Source organism: Gobio gobio (assembly GCF_949357685.1).
Source record: "Gobio gobio genome assembly, chromosome: 18".
NCBI lineage: Eukaryota > Metazoa > Chordata > Actinopteri > Cypriniformes > Gobionidae > Gobio > Gobio gobio.
The window spans coordinates 33,155,985-33,180,849 of NC_137111.1; the positions used below are offsets into that span (position 1 = coordinate 33,155,985).

The 24,865-nt window shown below is 39.7% G+C and overlaps 1 protein-coding gene across 2 annotated transcripts in view; it reads right to left on the minus strand.

The window, feature by feature from the left end:
- ndst2a (N-deacetylase/N-sulfotransferase (heparan glucosaminyl) 2a) overlaps window positions 1–24,865 on the minus strand; it is a 176,571-nt gene that overhangs the window by 101,589 nt on the left and 50,117 nt on the right. For both annotated transcript variants that reach the window (XM_079843449.1, XM_079843450.1), the window contains exon 2: window positions 22,133–22,237. The gene's annotated coding sequence lies outside the window, so the exon portion shown is untranslated. The remainder of the gene's footprint in view (window positions 1–22,132; window positions 22,238–24,865) is intronic.

Genomic DNA, 24,865 nt, shown 5'->3' on the forward strand with positions numbered 1-24,865 from the left:
TGACTTAAACTGCAATTCATCGAATGGCCGCTAGGGACAGGCTCCAGAAGGGAGCAGAATCTCATTGAGCCCCATGTTTAAAATGCCCAACTTTACAGCAGAAAAAAACATGTTTACAGCCTGGTACAAATTGTGCTTTTGGTCTATACAGCTAATTTTGCCCTTCATGACAACTGTGAGGTGGGTGATTTTTTTTTATAACTCATTCGTTTACATTATATAAAGCCTCAAAGTTCTGCATAATTAAGGACGTGGCCACTTTGAGTGACAAGTGGATAGCCATTTATCTGCTGTCTGTTAGTCATTGCGTCATCTCAGCTCCACCCACGTCCCGTATTTCTATTCTATTTCGATGTGGCGCTGCCAAGATGGCAACGGCCAGCTTGTCCCTACTTTACGCTTCAAAACTGCTCTTCAGAATCCTATGGGTGACGTCACGGACACTACGTCCATATTTTTTTACAGTCTATGATCAATACCCAGCACTAGTGGTCACATATTCAGACTAGCTTTAAATGTGTTTACAATAGGGGTGGGCGATATACCGGTAGAAATATGTCGACCGGTAGAGATTTTGGAATATCGTCTCTATCACAGTTAAAACTGTGAAAAAAACCCCGGATTATTTTAAACCATTAAAGCACAATAAGCAGCGAAAGACAACTAATTTCAGTATATCAGCGCGCTCTCTGAGAGACTCAGCGCTGTCTGAGACGTGACATGAAGCCGCTGCTCATTGTACACGTGAGAACTGAACTGAGTGCTTTTTGAAGAAAATTAAAGAAATAAAAGAACAGTTATGCCATGTCAAAGGTTAAACAATTGAAGCCATAAAGACAAGTTACATGTTAAGCTGCAAAAGAAAGCTCATAAGTGAGAGAAAAAGCAGTTATAAGGCAGCCACAGTAATCTCTTTCACACTTATTTCAGGTAACAATTTATATAGGTTTATAGCAATTAAACATTCAACTCAAATCTGAGCTTAACAAAAGCAAAAGATAAAAGCATGTGAAGGAAAGAAAAACCTAGTGTCGCTGAAATGGATAAAGGACATTAGGAGCATCAAACCAGAGGCATAAGGATATGACTGAAAGGAGAGAAAAAAAAAAAAAAAAAGAGAGACGCTGCCTTACTCCAGTAAGGGAACAAACATTTAAATAAATAAAAAACATGAACGTCTCTTCAAGCCGAAAGGTCTTGGTTTCCAAATGGAATCTCATTACTTGGCTCTCCAGGCGGCAGGAAAACTATTAACACAACAGCTGGATTTAGACAGAGGGGAGTAAGACCACGAGGGAGAGACTGAGCGGGGGCCAGGAAAAGAAAAAGTGAGCTGAATAGACATGTCAGAGTAACATGGGGGAATAAAGAACGTGATGTGAGCACGGATGACAGTAGTTGAAGTAAGGGATGTAGAACGGGAGTGTGAGAGACACAATAACTTTAAACCTTTCACCTAATCCACAATGAGACAAGCTGCAACATGCCAGGAAATGAGCTACAGCAGACTTAAACGTGGGTTCAGCACACGCACAATATCACATGGTTACGGAAGACCACTAATATAAAACACAACCACATTTATAATGCGTTTTCTGACACTTTCAAGCTCAACAGCCCGGATAATTTCTTGATAATGTGCAAGTTAAAATTTCACACGGTCGCACTGGTGCGAGTGTATAATGCTTTCACGCTTAGGCTGGCGTTGAGCCAGAGACGGATGCGCTCAGCGATTGATGACAACTGTTCAGTGTTTTCAACCACATAGGTTTATTTTACATTTCACACATTTAAATACACAAGTATTAGCAAAACAATACACTTATAGTTTGTGAAATACTAGAGGTATGACGAGATCTTTGTGACGAGATCTCATCAAGTGAAAAGCTGTTGTGTATCGCCATGTCGAAGTGTGAGGGTGAAATTAGCATAGAATATGCAACCACTACATTTACATTACATCCTCCACTATAGTTTTGCTTTTTTTAATAGAAATAAAAACATTTAATTCAGTTGATTAACGGTCGCTTCGATTGTAAACGATTGTAAACATCTGCTCTGCTCACCGAGCACAAGCTTAAATCTTGCGCGCACACATACAAACACACCCACTGTAGAAGAAATCACAGTTCACTGATCAGGTGACGAGAGTAAGGTGAGATGATTGACAGGACCATGGCAGAGGATTTGTGTGCAACAGAGCCTGATAGTGTGTCAGATAAATGTCTAACACCATGTCTACACCGGACGCAAGTGGCGCGACAAAAGACAACACAACCCATTATGATCAGTGATGTTTACACTGGATGCGATGCACCGCAACAACTAGAAGCGTCTACACTGGACACAACAAAGTGACCATTGCAAAGCATTTGTCCTTCATGTCAATAGGTCACAAATAGAACAAGGCATCCGTTTACTGCGTTTTCACAACATCACTGATTATGGGTTACATTGTCTTTTGTCGCGTGCATTCACATCGCTCACGTCCGGTGTAGACACGGTGTTATCTTGAAGAATGCGAGCTCAGCACTGCCGCTCCCTATACACAGAAAACGTGCAAACGCGAATCGAACGTGAAAGAAAATGCAAGCTCCCTGATTAGTGCAATTAGGCTACATACGATAGTCTGTCTCCCATTATCTAAGCTATCTTAGGCTGGGCTGTGCAGTTGTAACCACCTCTTAAAGCTACACTATGTAACTTTTCCGTCCACTAGAGGTCGCCTGTTCAAAACAAAGGCGTAGTTTGATGACGCCATGTTTGAGCGCAGAATCTCGGGACATGTGGTCTTCACCTCACAGCCGGTGGGAAACAGTCAGGATAGGACTCGGGCAGAAATCATGTTCATGGATGCGATTATTAACATTACTGTAGTGAAGCAGAGCAGGAGCGAGTGTTGTGGAGCTGAGCAAGGCCGCAGGAGCGATTGAAGAGCGGGACTGTTATTATGGCATAGTCGCCGGCGGGACTTTTATTATGACACAGTTGCCGGCGGCACTTCCTCTTCTCCAGTGCTGAGTGTGAGGTAACGCAGCTCTGTTTATCGTATTAGATATATCTGAGTGTGTTGAAAAGGAAGTTATGACGTTCGCTCGGCGGCTGCTATGACACTTGTTCACAATGCAGTGAGAGTAAAGTGTTTCACTGAATAAAACCGGAGACCGAGGGTGACGCATATATGACGCAATCGACAGGCGACTCCCTCACACGCATAGCTCACACGTCCCGGCTCCTTGGTTAAAATAGCAATTTTCTCACGATTTACAAAGAGTTGAAAACATTTGGGATATTCTAAGTACTCAACTGAACAAAATATATAACACTGGCCTAGTGATTTCTGGATGTTTTACTGCAAAAATCCTACATAGTTCACCTTTAACTCTGGTCTCTGTTTTGCTCTTTGTTTGCACTTTGGATACTGAGAGAGTACTTTGATTAAAACTGTTATTTATTTTTTGTTATTTATACGGTTTTAATTTCTATGTTCAATTTGTGGAAAGGAGTTGAATTAGTAGGGTCACACACAGCCTCAGTCAGAAGTTCTGGAAGCTCATAATTCATGTACAGTAAGGTCTGAAGAGACTCATGTCAAATCATACAGGAGAGAAGCCAGTCAGTTGAGATTGTGGCAAAACCTTTCACAGTGCTTGTATATTGTTGTCTTTCAATGCATATGATATTCACAAACAGAAAGTAGAACTGAAATGACATTCATTACAAGATGATTATTTAAAACATTTCAAAATGCACCTGCAGACAATTTTTCCAGTCGTGAATTTTGCCATTGAGGACTTCTTAAAAATACTGTGCAAAAATCTTGTCGCGTCTCAATCTCGTGTCTCGTCTTGAGAGCTAAGTGTCTAGCTTTGATGTATTTCAGGAGAAGTGGATTAATTTACAGAAGTGGATTAATTGACTTGTTGTGAATTTGACAGATTCTCTGTCGTCCATGGCGACGCTCATCAAGCATTATAGATCAATTAAAGGTGAACTATGTAGGATTTTTGCAGTAAAACATCCAGAAATCACTAGGCCAGTGTTATATATTTTGTTCAGTTGAGTACTTAGAATATCCCAAATGTTTTCAACTATTTGTAAATCGTGAGAAAATTGCTATTTTAACCAAGGAGCCGGGACGTGTGAGCTATGCGTTTGAGGGAGTCGCCTGTCGATTGCGTCATATCTGCGTCACCCTCGGTCTCCGGTTTTATTCAGTGAAACACTTTATTCTCACTGCATTGTGAACAAGTGTCATAGCAGCCGCCGAGCGAACTTCATAACTTCCTTTTCAACACACTCAGATATATCTAATACGATAAACAGAGCTGCGTTACCTCACACTCAGCACTGGAGAAGAGAAAGTGCCGCCGGCAACCGTGTCATAATAAAAGTCCCGCCAGCGACTATGCCATAATAACAGTCCCGCACTTCAATCGCTCCTGCGGCCTTGCTCAGCTCCACAACACTCGGTCCTGCTCTGCTTCACTACAGTAATGTTAATAATCGCATCCATGAACATGATTTCTGCCCGAGTCCTATCCTGACTGTTTCCCACCGGCTGTGAGGTGAAGACCACATGTCCCGAGATTCTGCGCTCAAACGTGGCGTCATCAAACTACGCCTTTGTTTTGAACAGGCGACCTCTAGTGGACGGAAAAGTTACATAGTGTAGCTTTAACATGATTATTATATTTTAACAACAACAAGTTTTTTCAACAACAAAACACGTTCACCTACATGTATTTGAGAATCGGAGTTGATGACATAGCCAGCAAGTTTGTGAATATTTTAAATTAAAAAATAAAAGCGATACATCTGCCATACAGCGCTATTGTGGCTGCGGTGTGTCACGGTGTCAAGGTCATGATGCGTCATCATGGAAATATTACTTTAATTAAAATAATAACACCCACACTGTAAAAAACTATTGTCGGTTTAACTTAAAAAAATAAGTAACCTGGTTGCCTTAAAATTGAGTACATTGAAATAAAAAAAATTAGTTAATACAATGAAGGAAATTGGTTTAATAAATAGAAACTCAAAATACTATTGTATCTGAACCACGTAAATTAAAAACATTTTTTTGTGAAAACAGTACAATTTGGCATGTTTCACAGCATTGTTACAAATAAAATACACAATTATGCAATATGCTTACAAAATCTTTAATAATATTTGAATAAAGGGAGATGTCGATCTTAAATGTTCACTGTATTAACTCAAATTTTTATTTTCTATGAATTCAAAATTAAGGCAACCAGGTAACTTACTTTTTAAATATTTTTTTTTACAGTGCATGCATGGTAATAATACTTTTGTTATACATGTTATCTGAGATATTTTAGTAATGTTTTCTTTTAAATGTATGCTTGTTGGAAGCAATGTTCAGATTAAAATATTTTGCAAATATCAAGCTTTTAGTCACGTCAATCTTTACATCAATGCAAAAAAACAGCATATAGAAATCAAAAGAACGATTCATCGACATGCAAGGTCATTATGATTCATATAAAAAAAAGTGCGACCAACTGAGAAAGTGGGAAGAATGAGTCTAGAGCCCTGTGTTTAATGTAAATTTATTATTGGGTGAACAACCCCGTTTGCTGGACTGACAGCAGTTAAAAAGAAAGAATTGGAGTCTACATCAAATCAAAATTCAAAAAAGTGTCAAAATCAATCAAGTCAAAAAGTGAAAACGGCCCAATATTAATTAACAGATGCTGTTTATCCAAAGCAACTTACGAGTCGGCCTGCACAAACCACAAGTACAATCTCTCTGAAGCACTGAACTAAAAAATCTCTCACACAATTAATTGTGAAAAGGATTCTGATTTCAGCGACTCTCGACTGCATCAAGCCGCAACCTTTGTGTAAACATATTCTTAATCAATAGGTTACCGCCACCCCGGGCACAAGGGAAAAAGCAGAAGCCTTGATGAGATTTACTATGCAACGGAAGTGCGGTCCATAAGACTCAAGCAGAGTCGCTCTCTATAAACCCCTGTTTAATTTGGTCGTTCTGACGGCCTTATCTTTAACACGCAGTCAGCAATATAAGTGACAATGTCTTTTCCAGCTGTGAAAAGCGAGTAGGAAATGTCCTCAGGGAGACAAAAACAGTCTCAAATATGAGCTCCTGCCAAGTTTCCTCCCTTTCAGCTTTTATTATAGCACAGGCATAGGCAGAGAGAGAGGCAAAGAGGAAGTCTATTAGCGTTGCATAAATGCTTCCTGAAACCTGGGACTCATCTCAAGAGTTCTGCAAGACATAAACACTAGCACTGACTGCATTTACAGGTACAAACTTACACATGTGCACACAGTTTGGCACTTATGCTTACATGCACAAGCACAGAAAAAGGAATGTCACATCATTCAGCCATTGATCCTCAAGTAAACAGGTGCTTGGTCTTAAGGAGAAGCTGATGCCATTAAGTCATTAAATATATTTTATGCCTTAAAACACACTTGAAAATAAAGACAAATATTTACTCTCATCTGCTCTCACATTCATCTGGACAGGCCAGGTGCTTTAAGCATGCATGCCATTAATCAATTCAATAAAACCTTGCAGGACAAAAGTGCATACACTTTTGTAGGCAAATCTCTACATAATAATAAGAATGAAGTTCTGTCATCTAAGAGCTTAATAGTTATATTAAAATGTCCTAACAAAAGCATAATATTTTCTGATTCATGATTATTTTCGACACTATTAAACACGGTTTAGGCGTGCTCGCGCTGCCATATTCGTGGTTGACGGGGTTCAGGCGAAACACCGGTTACATCACTTGCCCACCACGGCACCACCCCCGCCGTCGTTTAGATTTTTTTTGTAATAAAATAGAGTTCAGTTAGAGAAGAGACACTACAATTAAAAACAGAACATGTCTGCTTAATAAAGCCTGAGCCGAACGAAAGTCACAGCACATCAGCATCAGGAGTCAGATTTCATTCATCACGAGTGAGGAGCTGAATGACAAGATCGCGGAAGATTTGGTTTCAAAGTGAAATGTAAAATCGCCTATTTAAATAAGTTTATCATTGTACCGTTGTTGTTGTGTTTTTCATTAAGAATAATAGGCTAATGAACCCACCAAGCAACCCGCCTCCAAATTGGCGCTAATTCTAAACCGAAAGTAAAATGCGCATGGCCGCAGTGTCATTCATTCATGGCTGCACAGGAGTGTTTTCAGTTCATTCTTATGGAAGCTTAACTTCCATAGGAATTAATTGAAAACACTCGCTTTTCTCTGCACCGTTATGAATGCCCGAGTGGCCGTGCACATTTCTTTCGGTTTAGAATAAGTGATTTTAAAGCCCCCGCCAGTGATACCGGTGTTGTCACATGTCGATTAACCAGTGGGAAAATTTCCTCACCGTCACATCCCTAAAAATCTCTACAGTTTAGAACAAACATATTTGTATTGATGTTTATCTACCAACAACTAAGAAAACATGAATATTAAAAGGTGCACTGTGTAAATTTCACCAGCGAATTGCAACCACCCACCACTCACCCCTCCCTTTCGAAGCACATGGAGAAGCTACGGTGGCCGACACAGGACAAAGATGCCGTCGTCTGAGACAGCAGAGAGTAGCTAGAGCTCTGTAGAGCAGTTTGCCCGTTTAGGGATACTGTAGAAACATGGTGGCGCAAAATGGTGACTTCACTGTAAGGGGACCTGCGGTGTATGTATATAGAAATTAGTGATGCACCGAAATGAAAATTCTGTGCCGAAACCGAAACTTTAGGATGCACTAGGCCGAAAACCAAAACTGAAGCCGAAAATGGCTTCTTTTAAAAAAGTTTTCTAAAATATGATATATATATATATAGCTTGAATTTAATGGATCTGAAATGAGAATTTAAAAAAAAATTATCAAACTTTTATTAAGTTATATAACAAAACCTAAAATATTTTTATTTTTTTACAATAAATATAAATAATACCAAATAATATTATTCTTCAAGTTTTATGTTCCATCAAATAAAATAGTTTAACAGTTGTGCAAAAAAAGATCCACAATTATCTTAATAACTGCACAGAAAATCACAGAATGGTTCTCATTAAGAACATGAGATGCTGCACTAAATAGTCTGTCTGTGCACTGTTTGTGCTGGTGCTTGGGACAGATAAATAACCTGCGTACAATCCGCGCAAGCAATGGAAAGCGGCCTTCATTCATGAGCCAGTAGTCAAGGGGATTGTCGCTTCTGTCAATGGGTAGTTCAGCTGGATACGTCTCTATTTGTTCTCATACCGCTGACAAGCTTAATCTTTAATAAGCAGACGCGTCGCGTGATAACAGCTCGACAGGGAGTGAAACTTAATAGCACAACGGCGAGCGCGTCGAGTATAAACGCCTTGTCCGTTTGGGGAGGAGCGCACGCAGTCAGCAGAGGCTCGCGCTGCGGAGCCAGGCGAAAGTATAAACAAAGCGCTTGCGCACGGATGGGAGGGGCAGGTGACATTCATTTTCGGTTTACGTTTTCGGCTGTTTTTTTTATTTCGGCCCGAAACCGATAATGCCATTTTCAGCCAAACATTTTCGGCGACCGAAATTTCAGTGCACCCCTAATAGAAATGCCTTATTCTAAGACAGTGGTCACCAACCTTTTCAAGCCAAAGATCCCTGAACTCAGCCTGAAAGGCAACATCTACTTATAGATTTTTCATGGCCGATTCAGAGATTTTTTTTTATTTATTTCGAGAACATCTGTCTGTTTTTTTTGTTTGTTTTTTGTTTAAGCAAATTAATTTGTTGTTTATTTGATCTATAACAGCCCAAACTAGCCTTAACAAATTTTTGCCATTTGAAATGAGGCAACCAATAGTATGACGTCATTACTTTGCGTGGCGGCCATGTTGATGGCCTCATTTGCTGCTACTCGGACTACTGCGCACTGTTTATAGACGTGCTCCCTCTCAGTCGTGTGTCTTAATTTGGCGTTATTATTGGAAACCATGGTAAACCGTTGCTGTATTGTGGGGTGTAACACTAGATCACATAATCGCCATGGGAAAAAGTTCGAAAATTGATTAACTTTCCACCTCTTTCCTGCTTGGAGACGCAACCACGGAGGCCAAGTATCCGAGGTAACAAAGAGTCGTCGGCTCGCTTGGATCGCGCTTGTAAGACAAACTGTTACCTGGGGATATGGTGTTGGCTGATCGCGGCTTTGACATAAAGGACAGTGTGGGACTTATGTGTGCCGAGGTAAAGATCCCTGCTTTCACAAAAGAACGCTGTCAGCTGGATGCAAGAGATGTGGGGAGCACAAGAAAAAATGCCCACCTCCGAATTCACGTGGAAAGGGTGATTTGTAACCGTCCGCAACAAGTACACTATTTTGTCAGATAAAGTACCGATTCACATGGTGTTTGCCAAGCAAGGACGAAGACATGACATTCCTCTATAAGATGTATGTATGTTGTGCTCTGACAAACATGAGCCCTAGCGTTGAAATAAAATAAATGTGCATTAAATACAGCCATAAGTGTCTGTTGCATCCATACCCACAATCTTCAAAATAAATATACTTAAATCAATATAATGTGCAAAAGCAAGAAGTGTCACACAATCGCAATAACCGTATAATGTGCAAAGCAAGAAGTGTCACACAATCAGATATTTTTCAGTGTTTATTTGCAAGTAGTGCAAACCCGAGAACACAGAACGGTGCAGAATGCGTCAAGGTAAAAGGTTAACGTTACATAGGCTTCATGGTCTGCAGCTCCTGAACCCATCCATTTGTGAACTGCAAATTTCATATGAATCCAAACCGTTAATAGTTCCAATTTTGTCCATATACCGGTCCCTGGCTTCCCTGTTTAACGTATCCCGGTAAATTCCACATCCTTTTCGGGATTTTAACATAGTTTTTCTTTCTCCCAACTCTGCTTCTCCTCGTTCGATTTGCTGTATGTTTACATTCGCGAGGCCATCAACATGGCCGCCACGTCCCAGAATGCAACGCAGCGCCCGAGCCCGAACCAATGCATTTTAATCACGATCCAAACAAAGATACACACATGTAGCATGAGCAGTGTTTTTATTTATTTAAATTAGATTGCATAATTTCAAGACTTAGAGCAAACAGACTTTAGCTTTGTGAAATTGTTACATAAGACACACCTGCACAAAACAAAAAAAGATGGACTGAATAAAAATGCTAATTCACTCTTTGACAGTAGATGGTGCTTATGGAAAAGAAGCGTTTCTTTGGGTACCGCAGTAAAATGCCATCTAAACTATTGTGGAGACAGTCAGTTTCATTCAGAGATACATTCATGTAACCCCCCCCCCCCCCCATCCCCTCCCCAATTCAATATTTATATTTTTCTTCCTATATTTCAAGCATCCCGAACAGTTATCTTGCTGGGACTATTAATACCTGGTCCACTTCATGTGTTTTTACAGATCAGATATATATGATTTATCAGAACGATTCCATTTACACTTGGTCACATAAATGTTTTGTCTTCAATTCCCACAATATATACGCTTTTATAATGGAGTTCACGTCACCGAAATGAACAAATATGAGCTGCATTGTATTGATCAACAGCTAATTTCAAAATCAAGGACCGCAATAGGAGAGAGAGTGGAATAAGCACTGATCATTTAGTTTCTTTACTTTTAATGATAATGATTGTGTATAGAGCGTCTGCAACTTTTACTTTCCTTTGCGGCAGTTTGCTTTAGAGATATTCAGCTGCAGTAGCGCTGTCATAACTATAGCATCGTCGATTTGTGCTGTGCAAATTTTGAGGTTGCAGAGAATACATTTTGGGAGCATAAGGAGCGATTTCATGCCTTGATAATATGCTTGTAACGCTTTACAAAGAGAGGCCAGATAGCTGGTCTGAATGGTTGTAGTCAAGTGTAAGCAAAACTCACGTATCTGATATTTCACAGGGGTTTATTATCAGCGTTGTCGATCCCACGCACACATGGGGCAGTTTGCAAAACACTCCACTAACAACTGCATCACTGAACAGAAAATAAACAGTGCAAAGAGCAACAGAAATATTACACGCATACATGCGATGTTCACACTACGCGCTCCGTCCATGAACTGCCCACTCATCAGCGAGTGAGTGAGTGCGTGCGTTCTGCCTTAAAGGAGCGGTACATAATTCTACTTGTTATATGTTGTTAATTATTTTGGTTATTTATCGGGAGCTAACGGGACAGTGATTAAGATCAACCAGTCGATCGCGATCGACGGGTTGGCGACCACTGTTCTAAGGTAATAAACACATAACGGCTCATTATATTAGTCTTTATACACCACTGAAAACATAGTTAGGTATATTATATTGCATTTTTGTCAATAGACCCTCAAAAATACTACACACTGCACCTTTAAATGTGTATGCATTTTGAGGCGGCGATTTTAGAGAGTAAAGATGGCAATACTATCGCTGTAAAGTTAGAGAGAGTAAAAGAAAATGCGAAGAGGGAAAACACTGCTCAGTACATGTTTGTGCATGTATAAGATCTGCAGAGTTACACAGCTCAAAGTCTCAAACCCAAAGATATTCTTTGTAAAAGTTAAGGCTCAGCCACACCTTCCTTAAACGCTTCGTTCAAACACACCCCCACATCTCTACGTCAGTATGTGGGGGCAGTTTTTCATAACACCGACCAAATGTATACACAAAGACAGAAGGAGTAATTTTTATTCTTTGTGTAGTATTGTTGTCGCCGGTGCTGTGTTTTCGTTTGCGAAAACCAAACTACTTTCCTTGGCCTTTCAAAAGAGGGGACAATTAGAAAACAGTAGTTAAGCTTTATTTACAACACTGTTCCAGAACAGTACAACCCAAATATTCGACTGTATTCTGCGCATTTTTCAAAGGACTGTTTTTAGCACCTTGGAGAGCACAAAGGCTGATTCTAAAAAGTGGGGCAATTTCATCTTTGAAAGTACAGCAAGTACATAAAGCAAGTATGTTTTCATTTTTTAAGAATTTGCTACTGACTATTCAACGTGAGTTTTGAGGAGTATAGAGTAGCAATTGTTTGTAGTTTCTATGATAACAAATGCAAATTTACCAATCCGATACGTTCTGGTCCAGTTGCGCTGGCAAAGTTGATCGATCAGCTTGGTCATCTGCATTTTCCAGATCAAATTCGGGCTTGAATTGATAAGCTAGGACCGACATTAAAGTTTGTGTGTATATGACCGTTTAAGCACAGTAAGTCACTTATTTTGGTACTTGCAACTCACAAGCTGTTTGAGAGGCAGCTTTATGTGTGTGGCACTTACATTGATCAGTGGTGTGCGCACTTTTGGTGTGAGCGCGAAACCTGCGGGACTTAGTAAAATGATGAAAATGAGACAAGTGAGTAAGAGGAGGCAGGTGAAACCGTGTCAGATATTTCAGTATTGATACTTATTGAAATATAAGAATTATAAATTGCGAACTTTGTCGTCTCCACTCACACTGAAGAGCTTACAAGACAATGACATGTTTACACGTTTTACATGTTTTAATGTCACAGCCAAGAGTGAGCATGGCTGTGACATTACTGCAACAAAACAGACCAGCTCATAATTTTAAAGATGTGATACTGACCAGTCCGGGAATGTGGAAAATCATCTGATTCTGGCCGGTTGATCGATCGGTGCATCTCTAATCATGACATCAGAGCAACATGTTACACCCCATTAAAGACATCAGGTCCTGCCATGTCCTTAAAGACATTGGATGTGAATTTGTGACCCAATGGCCATGAAACAATTCACATTTGTAATTTTAAGAATCAAAAGGGTGCTCATAAGCATCCACTTTGTGGTCACTTATTACACAAATCTACACTGCATTAGGCCATGGCACATAGCTGAGGGCGACATTTGGGACAGGACACAGGAACGGTCTCTGAAGCAAGAGTGTTGACATTGTGCACCATCTTCACATTCTCCTGTATAATCTCCTGCAGTAAACCCTACTGCTGGTTCACGGCCAGCCTCAGAGACAGTGAATCCTTGGCATCTTGGCAGGACCCTGAAAACTCTGCCTTACGGAAACAGTGGGGCACCGAGCTCCAGCATCACGACGCCTCCAGCCGAGCCATTTTGAATCCTACCATATGGACTATCCTTTTCACTTCAGCTTCTTGACTCTGCAGATGCCGGGCTGCTCAACACTCCGCAGCGCATGGGCTGAGATCAGAACATGTTACAGATGGTTTGAATTTAATAATTAACTGATTAGATACTGTGAATGAACCATGAATGATTAGGCTTTTTAATGCTGGAAAGCAATCTTGGTTTAAAGTAGGCGGCATGGCTAATGTGAGAGGAGGTCAGAGTGAGATTAGGGGCTTGAGAAAAGAAACGTTGAGGGGTGTGACACAGGGTTATTGAAGTTAACTAAATTAAAAACATTTTGGTGTTTGAATAAAACATTAACTGAAATAAAATAAAAATACATAAACCATTTTTTTCTTGTACATTATACATAAACCATTTTTTTCTTGTATATTATACTTATTCCGGCTAGTTGTCAAGTTGCCAAATTTCTCATTTTCATTTAGTGTTTAACTTAACTTGATGTACTCATTCAATTAATTCAAACTGAAAAAATATATAGATAAAAAAAAGCCACAAAAAAAAATTACTAAAACTTTCAAATTAAAATTAAAACAGAAAATATCAAACCATAATAGTATCTCAGTGACACTAAAATAATACTGGTGGTAATAGAAAAGAACAAAGAAAACGGCACAAGAGAGCTGAGAAGAGTAAAGCAGTCCTTCAACCTGAAAATCATTGAATCATTACCTGCAGGGATCTGAATGTCAAAAACTTTCTCAAAGTACTCCCATTGGGTCTCATTCACTAATAAATTGTGTAGATTCTGTCGTATTAGTACGCACAGGAGAACTTCTCAGGAAAAATCTCCACCTGATTCACAAAATGTCCGTACGCAAATTAATTTGTACTTAACCTCGTTCTGATGTTAGTGAATGTGAAGTATTCTAAATGAGCGGAAAGCAAGTATTCTAAATGAGCTAAAAACGTGCGTGCACGATGTTAATCATTTGCATTAAAAAAAACACCCAAACCATCTCCATATAAGGGCTTTCCGCACCTGCTTTCCTTACAACCTTTTGTCACTAGTCAAACTTTCCGCTGTTCGCAGACGTGCTCTCACCTGTGCTCAATGCCGAGTGTGCCATTCTCACCAGTTCTCACAATAAACACCTTTTATAAAGACCCAGAATACAGAGCTCTCATTTGCCAGCTGTACATACACATATATCTGCGTTATTCAGAGAAACCTCGCAGCTGAAGCTATAACGCAGCTTTTCTTGTATATGACCAAATGTATTTAAGATGAAATTAAATTGTATTTAATAATTAATTTTATTCATGGGTTCTTATATATTACAATTAATGCAATATACTTCAATGAATTATAGTTGTGTTAGGATGAAATGTAACACGATTATTAAGTCATACAGCGCAAGTTATTTTTGCGCATGTGTGGTTTCAGTTGTTACTATATTTTTTCGTAAATTTTGAAAAGAAAAAAATTCTGAAATGTTTGGATTGCGATTTGTTCTCAAAATCGTTCGTACGCACATTTCATGCACAAATTTGTGCGTACGCATGCTTAGTGAATGAGACCAATTGATTTTATTATTCTTCGACTTATTTCTACCCCTTTATATCCCAAGTTTCATCATGATTCATTATTGAGCAGGATCTGCCCGTCTACTCTCCGTGCGTTTGCTGTTTGAGCTAAAGGGCCTGATCATGAGTCAGGTCAGAGCATTAAACCCCACTTAAGCCCAGTGGACGGCAAGCGAGGTGTAGAAGCCTTCTCTGGACTGAAGTGCACTTGACTAGAGAACAGGGGCACAGAGACCACGAAAGCGTTGCAGAAAGCTGCAAAAAGCCAGGCAAGAGAAAGTACGTGTGAGCTAAAGAGAAAGATTAAGGCACAGAGCAACAGGGAGACTTATTTATAAGAGGGATGGATGAAAGTGACAGCATGACCACAGTGGTGTGAAGCAGTCTGGAACGAGTTGGCGAATAGAACCGAGACTTAATAAGGTAAGAAAGAATAAAATGAGGGAATGATAAGAGACGGAGATTCAGCCCCTTAAAAAAAAAAAAAGAGCCATAGCTTTTCTTGGCAGACTCTCCAGAGTCGGAGCTTATTCAGTGAGCAAAGTCTATAGCCATTAGCAAGACATTAGAATACTTAGGATCAGGTTCTTTTCACAGCGTTCATGTATCTTCCTATATATTCAGGGGGAAAAAAGGATTAGTTGGGGTCAGAATATCAATGAATGGAAATGAAGGACAATACAATAAGGTGAATGAAGAAGAAAGTGTGAGAGCTATAGAGAGAGATGGAGGACAGAGAGAGGGAAAATGAAACGGCAATAAAAGAAAATATTCACTCTATGAGGGCAAGTCTAGTCTTGTGAAACAATCCATCCCCTTTCACTCTATCGATAGCAGCGAGCCTATTAAAACTGTGAGCCCGCTGTAATCTGCTCTGTGTTTGTGGCAGCTACACCTCTTTCCCTCATGTACACAGACTCCGGAAAGTGTTAGGGAGAATGTGCAGAACAGTGGTCATGGTGACAAAGCTGTTGTCATGGCAATAAAGAGGTCAGGGTCTGGATGCTGGAGGTTAAAATCCTTAGATTTGTATTGGGTTAAGATGCTGCAGTTTTCCACAAGTTTGTTGAGAAAACCAGACGAACTATGAACTCTGGGAGATATTCTATGACTTAAGAGCTGGACGATTCTGGATTGAGAATCATGATTATTTTTTTTTCAAGTAAAAAAAAAAAAAATGAATTGGCTATTTTTTTCTTTTCTGGTTTGCTTTAAACTCGGCAAAAAAACACAACCTTTAAGAGTTACCCTATTTAAATACTCAAGCTAAATGAAAATTGTCTTCAAGTTACTATCCCATAATGTTCAGCAGGGGCAGGGCTCTACGCGTGCAGACTTGTCAACGCTGGAATGCAGCCACAAAGCCCTGTGCTGCCACAACCTCTTACAGCTGGAGCGGTCGACATAGACACAGCAGGGTCATCGTGAGGTCAGCAGGTTAAAAAACACAAAACCTCACTAACTACATCAAGACACGCAAGGCGAAATCACAGCGGTGCTTCCCTCCTGGACCTGAACTCAAAGCACTCAAAGTGACAACACAAGCAAGGAACAGAGAGAGAAATCATATGGAAGAAAAAACCCCAAGGAGGCAGAGCTCATGCTCAATTCCTCTGAGGTGCTGTAAAAAGCCAGAGGGCCTGAACCAACACACACATGAAAAATGACTTGGCATGAGAACAGCATAAAAACGGCTGTGGTCTCGTGCTCTCCTGCTTGGTGACCTCCATCCTGAGCCACTGTAGGCAACTAATCAGCAGGCTACCAGCAGGCTGTGCTACCATCACTATCTTGATACATTGTGAAACTCTCAATAATGTCTATATTGCAACATGATCATATATGTTGCATGTCAACCAGAATAGAAGTAGCAAACTTATTTCAGGTTGAGGGCCAGGTAGGAGAAAAAATGCAGGCCAAATTACTTAAAAAGTGGTGTACATGTACTGAATGAAGCTTTTTCGCAAGGTAATGAAGTTGGCAATCAATCAATGTTCCCTCTAAGCCCTGTATGCTCATGTATGTGGTGGTGTACTTTTGAAGTAGGGCTGCACGATATTGGAAAAAAACTAACATTGCAATATTTAGTTTTTCTGCGATATATACAGTATTGCGCCAGATAACTTGAATAGCTCTATTTGTAAAGAATTAATCATTCTAGGATGATTGGGGTGATTTTGGTTACAAAAAAACCCTTCGCTTCAGAAGGCCTTTATTAACAGAAGGATTACTTCTATAACGGATGGATGCACTTTTTTGGGCTTCAAATTTCGGGCTGCCATTTACTGCCATTATAAAGCTTGGATTAGCCAGGACATTTTTTAAGATAACTCCTATTGTATTCGTCTGAAAGAAGAATGTCATATACACCAAGGATGGCTTGAGGGTGATTAAATCATGGGCTAATTTTCCTTTTTGGGTGAACCATCCCTTTAAAGGGGTGGTAAACCACGATTTCACTATTCTAACTTAAGCTAGCGTGTAATGTTGCTGCTTTAGCATAAACAACATCTGCAAAGTTACAATGTTCAAAGTTTAAAGCAAAGGGAGATATTTGCTTTTAAAGAAATCCATTTCTAAGAACTACAGCAAACGGCCAGTAGGCGACTACACACATTCCTCCAGGGTTGGTGACATCACCAGGCTCAATATTTACATAAACCCCTCCTCCGGGAATATTAAATAGGGGGGGCGGGGGCGCCATTTTGTATCGCGGCGCTGTTGTGGTATAGTTAGGCTGGAGTGTTGCTGCCGCGATGCCGAGGAAACGCTGTTATATTCATCCGGATTGCAGGTCTGGGGTACTTGCTTTGTTCAGCCTTTATAGGGACAGGGGTGCGTTGCAGAGCGTTTAACATACAACATGTTATATGCACGTGTGTATGAGACAGAAGGGAACCGGCACGTGCGGGGCTCCCGCAGCACATCTCACGGAGGGAAACTTTCACAATGTTCGCGAGTTCAACACCGGATTTGCACAACGTCAGCTGCATAAGACAAACACTGCCAGTGTGTGAATGCACGACGCGCGCGGGGCTCCCTCCCGCAGCACATTTCACGGAGGAAAACTTTCACAATGTTCACGAGTTCAATACAGGATATGCACAACGGCTTGACCTGAAAGCTGGATTTACAAACAGAAGCTGTTCACGGGCCACAACCTGTAAGTCTGATTTATTTTTCATCGATGTGTTTTCCTGTAATAGGTTGTAGCAAGGAAGTAAACAGATGACAACACTGTTCTGCAAACCAGTCTGTTAAATGCTTATTCATACTTAACGTTATCCGACGAACACCTAACGTTACAAACACTAACGTTAAAATCTCAACAGCGAACTTGGCATTAGTGTAAATGATTCTTTGATTAGAGCTTTTATGTATTATTTATCTACAGGCATGCTAAACATGGTTCTGTGTGTGATTTGGCTACTATAGTAAAGCCAGTGTTTAGTGTTTTGGGTTAATAGTTCTTGCGACAGATATTTGGCTATAATCGTTCTAAAAATACAAAAGTAACAGTGCCATTCAGTAGCGATCACTATAGATCCGCAGTCTTTACTCATTAGGACTGAACAGGTTCTGCTCGATCATCTTCACTAAAATGTTCTGGGTCTGATTCGGGCTCAGATTGGTGTGGTTTTATTGACGCCATCGTTTCTAATACTGACCAAAGCACAGTCTACCGGTAAGGTAAGGGGCGTGACGTTTCCGACAAACGTACACTGCGGTTAGCGAATCACAACACACTGGGCCAGCTAACCAATCTGAGCCCATTGCGTATTTTTGAGGGACTGGCTTCATACAACCCGGAAAGCATCAGACCGTTTTACAAGGAGGGACAGAGCAGTGTAGAATAAATGTCAAATATATGAAAAATAATGATTTTTTAAAAAAAACGAAGCATGAACACATGTTACAGTGCACCCCACAAACACAATCAAGCCTTCAAAACAATGTGTTTTACCACCCCTTTAAAGCTACAAAGGGGATTTTTTATTTTCTCTTTTGTTGTTTAATTAACATTGCTGACACAAACAGCTATGGGTATATTAGGCTGCTGTCACTTTAAGACAAATGTACGGATCCAATATAAAATTATATGCATCAGGTTTTTTTCTCCATTTTCTACAACACCCAACCGACTGCGTTTACCAGTTTTCTTGCACTTGATGTTTAAACTGACAGAAAACACATGTAAATTATACATTTTCATTCTGATGATTAAACTTTGCAATTAATCCGCAAATAACATGCCTTCCAAACCAGGAAGCAGCTGGCCCGTACAGATCACGGATCAACTACAATCCTTATAATTGACGTCGCACATCCTGCGATGTGACCATCACGGATGCATGCATTGCGATATCGATGTTAAAATGATATATTGAGCAGCCCTATTTTGACGTTCCCGCACAGGAGCCTACTCAAAATATGTGGGAGAAAAAAAAGTTTGAGCTAAATGAATTGAATGCATTTAACTGCGTGTCCATTGATTTTCTTTCAGTATGTAATTTCAAACTGGGATTTTTTTACGTTTTATTTGCGCACATACTCCTGAATAAATTTTACAGTTTGTACAAATCTATTTTTCAGTCGCAAATGCGAGTAAAATGCTTGAACTGTTCCACACCGAAAGGTAAATTGTATTTTTGTAATTTTTTTATTATTTTTTCCCCCCCCAAGTCCGCTGCTGGCTGTAAAATGAAAAGGAAGAAAAGTCCTACAAGCTGAAAAACAATGTTAAAAGCAGAGAGGCAGATTGGATGGAGGGATTTGTGACAGACCCCCAGTGTGTGACTCACAACAGGAGGAGGGCCCTTATGTTTCCTTTTGACATCCAGTGCCACCTATTTAATCTTATTTTCCTCAAATGTGGAAAAGAACAGATGATGAATTCAATAGAACGCCATTATTTTCCGAACACACACTCACTTCAGTGCGGCACACACCTGCTGGCAAAAAGGCCAGTACAGACAGACATCCTACTGAGAGCCGACAGAAGGGGGCGGCGGAAAAAAACAGGTGTCTGGCCATCAACAATTAATACAAGAAGTTATATCTCAAATGGGCCTGTTGATGCATGAAAACCGAATTGCCAGATTTTTTTTTTTCCAGAGCACAGTACAGTTCACAAAACTTCAAGACTGTGACCTCAGAAGGCTTTGAATAAGTGTGTGTCTTTCTGCATATGTTCATTTACTTACATTATGCATGCAGTGACCTCAACAAAATTAAGCATATGTATGAATGTTTGTTTGGATTGTGCACTTTAATTTGTTTGTGGCAAGGTGTCTCCATCTTTAAAGTTCAAAACCAAAAGATGGCTAGCTCCTAGGGCTGGGTGAAAAAAAAAAAAAAAAAAAAAAATTATATAAATGCATTAGGGCTGGGCGGTAAGACCATATCGTTACCACAGCATAAAATGTCTATCGTTAGAGATTTTGCTATACCGAGTATATCGCAGTATGTAAATATAGAGCACTATTGACACTTCAGAGTGATGAAATGCACGCACAGAAAGCTGCCTCTCAGAAGGCGTTAAAAATATTTATTAAGTAACTAAATAAAGCGTGAGTGCATACAGCGTGAGTGCATACACTGTAAAAAAAAAAAAAAATCAGGTCTCCAATTGAACATTTTCTAATGACTGATCACATCTAAATTTTTTAGTTGGCCAGATTGAATTTTTGTGAATTAAATTGCATCAATTCACAGAATTCAATTTGGCCAACTGAAAAATTTAAATGAGATCGGTCACTAGAAAATGTTCAATTGGAGAGATGGAGACCTGATTTTTTTTTACAGTGTGCATGTCAAAATGCCAATCGCAGGGAGTATTCATGTAAACACAGTCGGTTATGTCTCAAGTGAAAGTAAACCGGATGCGTATCAGTATAATGCATCAATGTGTTTGGTCTTAAAGTGACAGCTTTTACATTTGATTATCAAACTTCTGTACAAATTAATAACTACATGTTGTGTACCTTGTATGTCCTATTGTTAATTAGCTTCATTTTTCTTATTTTAAAAGAAAAATTATAAAATAACTATAATTTTGATTTATATCGTTATTGTAAAATAAAATGTCTTATAATGTGAAATAAGAATTTTGACATATCGTCCACCCCAATTTTTTGAACAGGAGTGTACATCACAAATATTGAATATTATCACAACTAGTTATCCAACAGCTATTGAAACTCTAAATAGAAATTTTCTTTTCCAACATCAGGCCAAACCTTTCTCTTTGTTCAATCCCGTGCTGATTCGGCCCTTTAGGGCTGATAACAGAGCTATTTGGAATGTAACACATGCATCAGTCGTTGAGATGTAAATAGTGACCATGTTATGGAGGATGATCAGATATTTCTTTTAATTTCATTATTTTGTGTTTAGTTTGCTCAAATAGCACATTTAGCCACCTACAAAGCAACAGCCAAGTGACCAATCCTGAGTTGTGACGTCACTACATGCATTCTACCAGCACAGTTCAGAACGGTTAACCAACCGTGCTGAGAATTCCGTGGCAGAGAACGGTGAAAATATAAATGGAACCGTTCCTTACTGTTCTTACCCGTTTGGCCCGATGGTGGAAAAGTGGCTTAAGTCTTCACGCTCTACTTTTAATCATTCAAGACGCCCATAAATATGAAAATACATAAAATTGCTGCAGTTCCAACCAGGCCTTCAAGCAAAGAAAACAAGACTTCACCTGGTGAGTCACCCAGGATGATGTATAAATGGTTGGTTACACAAACAGAATGTCATGTCTGTGGCTGCTGCACAGACGTCCACCCGTTGGCCTGCAAATACAGATGAACTCTGGACTGAGAGAAAGAGGGAGTGAGTTTAGGATAAGGAAGGGTTATTTCTAATATAAAAAGGTAGCGAGAAGAATCCTCTAATTGGAGATTCTAGCCAAAATCTTTAAACAATGGCACCTCAAAACAGCAAGCGCTAAGGGTTTGGATAAGAGAGAGAGAGAGAGGAGTGCTTGCCAGGATGGCACCCTGCTGGGCAAAAGGATGGCCAGTGACTGACTGATCCCACAATAAGCAATACGAAGTGACAAAAGAACCATTTGGTACCACTGACACTACATGACACTCCAATATGGAGGATTAATGTTTTGATGGTCCATGCATCCAAAGCCTTCCTTCACCCCGAACAAAGCAGCCTTCTGGATTAGAGACCGAGTGGGAGAAAAAGGGTCCTAGTTTTGTCCTAGTATGGTCTCAAAAACACATGCTAGTTTGAATGGGTCCATTTAAAAGACATGCACAAAATTCACACATATCAATGAGCTTCACAATATAAATGAAATAAACACAAGCATGATTAATCCTTAACTTTTTATTCTGCTAAAGCCTGGTCGAGTGAGTACATTGAGCTCAGAGACATGTAGGAAAAAAGATAAACAATTCCTTATAAAATCCTATACATACACTATCCTGTATATATAAATAGAAAACCCACCTGAGACTGAATTTCTCACAATTACAGGTGTGCAGCGTGGGCTGTGAAATGAAGAGACTCTGGAAGAACATGCGTTTCCATAGTTAAATGGTCAGGAGCAGCAACCTATTAAAACAAGAGACACTTCATAAGATTATATGTCTAAGAACAGTACTGTAACAATCACTTTCACTACAGTCAACGACGCTTACTGGCTTGATCTTCGGTGTCTTTATAAAAGGACATGGTAAGACTTTATTGACGTTACTACATGTACTTATTTACTATAGTACTAACAGTAAATTATGCATAATTACAAGTAGGGGTGCACGATATATCGGCCATCATATCGGTATAGGCTGATATACGTTCATTTGAATTGTTATATCGTTATCGGCCCAATAAGGAAATTTGGCCAACATATTTCAGCCGATAAATAATGGATTATTTCCTTCAGCTGAGACACTTCAGATGCGCACTGTTCACCATGATGGTTTTGAATTAGGGCTGTACGATTAATTGAAAAATAACCGAAACCGACATTCAGAACCTCTAACCGACGTATTTTTCCCATGTCGGTTATTTCGGTTTTCACGTGAATCCGCCCCGTCAGTCACATCAAGTGCAGTTTGCAGGCACACAGAGATGCAGGAGCAGTTATCTGTGCTTATAGATGTGCAGAATCACTATAGTAGCTGCATGTTTTACACAGTTTATACAGGTCAGTTAATTGCTGTTCTTATAGCCTATACGCGCTGCCACCGACACACACACACACACACACACACACACACACACACACACACACACACACACAGACACAGACGGCGCGTGCAAGCCCCGAAGCCGCTTTCACTTTCGTGCTCATAAAGTTTGTCAAGTATGCGTTTAAGGCTTGCCAGTTTCGACATTTAAAGCGATTGTGCACTATTCAAAAACAACAATACGTATCCGTTCAGTGCTCAGCTTCTTTCTGTGACACAGAGAGCCGAGCCATGTCTCTGACAACACGTGCGCGCGCCCTGAAGGCAGATCTTTCACCTGCGTCACGTGAAGATCGCGCGCAGGAGCAGCAGAAACGCAGTGTAAACGCTGTCCTGTGACTAAAGTAAAGTCACTAAAGTAGCTTAGAAACTCAACCATTATAGGCATACATTTTAATACCTTTGCAGTAAGTACACACCCACAGCTTAATAATGAATAGAGACGGTATGAGTAATTCACACACACACCATCACTCTCTCATTGATGCATTCAGATACATGTAATGTAGGCCTACTGTGTTCATTAATCTGTATCTGATGTACAACAAACAGAAATCTGCCCTATAGACAATAACTGCTGAAAGTGAACCGTTTCCTTCAAGTATACCACCTTTTAATAGTAGAAAATATTTACAGTACAAACCTTATCAGGAACTTACTCAAAAACCTTATGAGGGCAAAAAAACAAAAAAACAAAGCAAAATAATCGTTCATTAATCGTAATCGAGGTCAGATGTTCAATTAATCGAGGTTTTTATTTTTGGTCAAATCGTTACAGCCCTATTTTGAATTGCTTGAAATATGATTGGAATCACTTAAAAAAGTAAATACAGTTAAGTGCAACATGTGCAGTAAGGGTGTAAAGGTACACGTATTTGTACCGAACCGTTTTGGTACAGGGCTTTCGGTTCGGTGCACGCGTGTAAAGAATAAACATGAATGAACATCTGAAGGTATGTTGAGGATACATTACAACTTAATGTCACGTATCATATATGTGGTGTAATCGCTCTGTTTTTCAACAGCGGAAATACCTCAATATAACTGCTTGTAAACTAAACAATGTCATAGCATCACATTAACGTTACCTCAGGCAGACATTCAGTGTCCACAGAATTTTATTCACTAGAGAAATCAACTCTTTCATTAAATATATGCTCTATATTAGCCTATATATTCATTATATTCTACTTAACCTGTTAATGATGTCTTGATTATTTAATGTATGTTTAAATAAATCTGTCATGAAAATGACATCCACTGTGTATAAATGATTATATTTCAGAAACGAATTGGAGAAAACTTTTTTATAATTAGATCTAGAAGTTATTGCAAAAACTGCCTTATGTGAAGTTTACATGTTTGCGTACTGTTATTTGAGTGTTGATTATTATACCTAAAAATAAATAGCAACTGAATTAGGCTAATAGTTTGGGCTCTGTTGTTAACCTTTAAAGGTCCCGTTTTTCGTGTTTTTTTGAAGCTTTGATTGTGTTTACAGTGTGCAATATAACATGTGTTCATGTTTCGCGTGTAAAAAAACACAGTATTTTTCACACAATTTACTTATCTGTATACTGCTGTTTTCACTGTCCTCAAAACGGCTTGAAAGATTTCCCTGTTCTATGAAGTCCCTCCTTAAGAAACACGTAACGAGTTCTGATTGTGCCAGCGGTTCCCGTGTTGTGATTCGACAGCAGCTTAGCGCACGCAGAGCGCACGTTACCGGAAAGGTCACGCCTCTCACCATAACGGGGATGCATGCGCTCAATGATCTCTAAGTACAGCGTCCCTGGGAAAGCCAAACAAAGGTGACTTGACTCCGGGATGAAAATAACAGCGTCTCGACGACATGGCGACAAACAAACTATACAAACGCAACCGAACGCAACACTTCCTCTACTCCACGCTGGAGCAACAAGATCACGCCCCCTTTTTCGCGTACTCTTGTGGGTGGAGGTTAGTCGACAAACTGTTCTACTGACGTAAT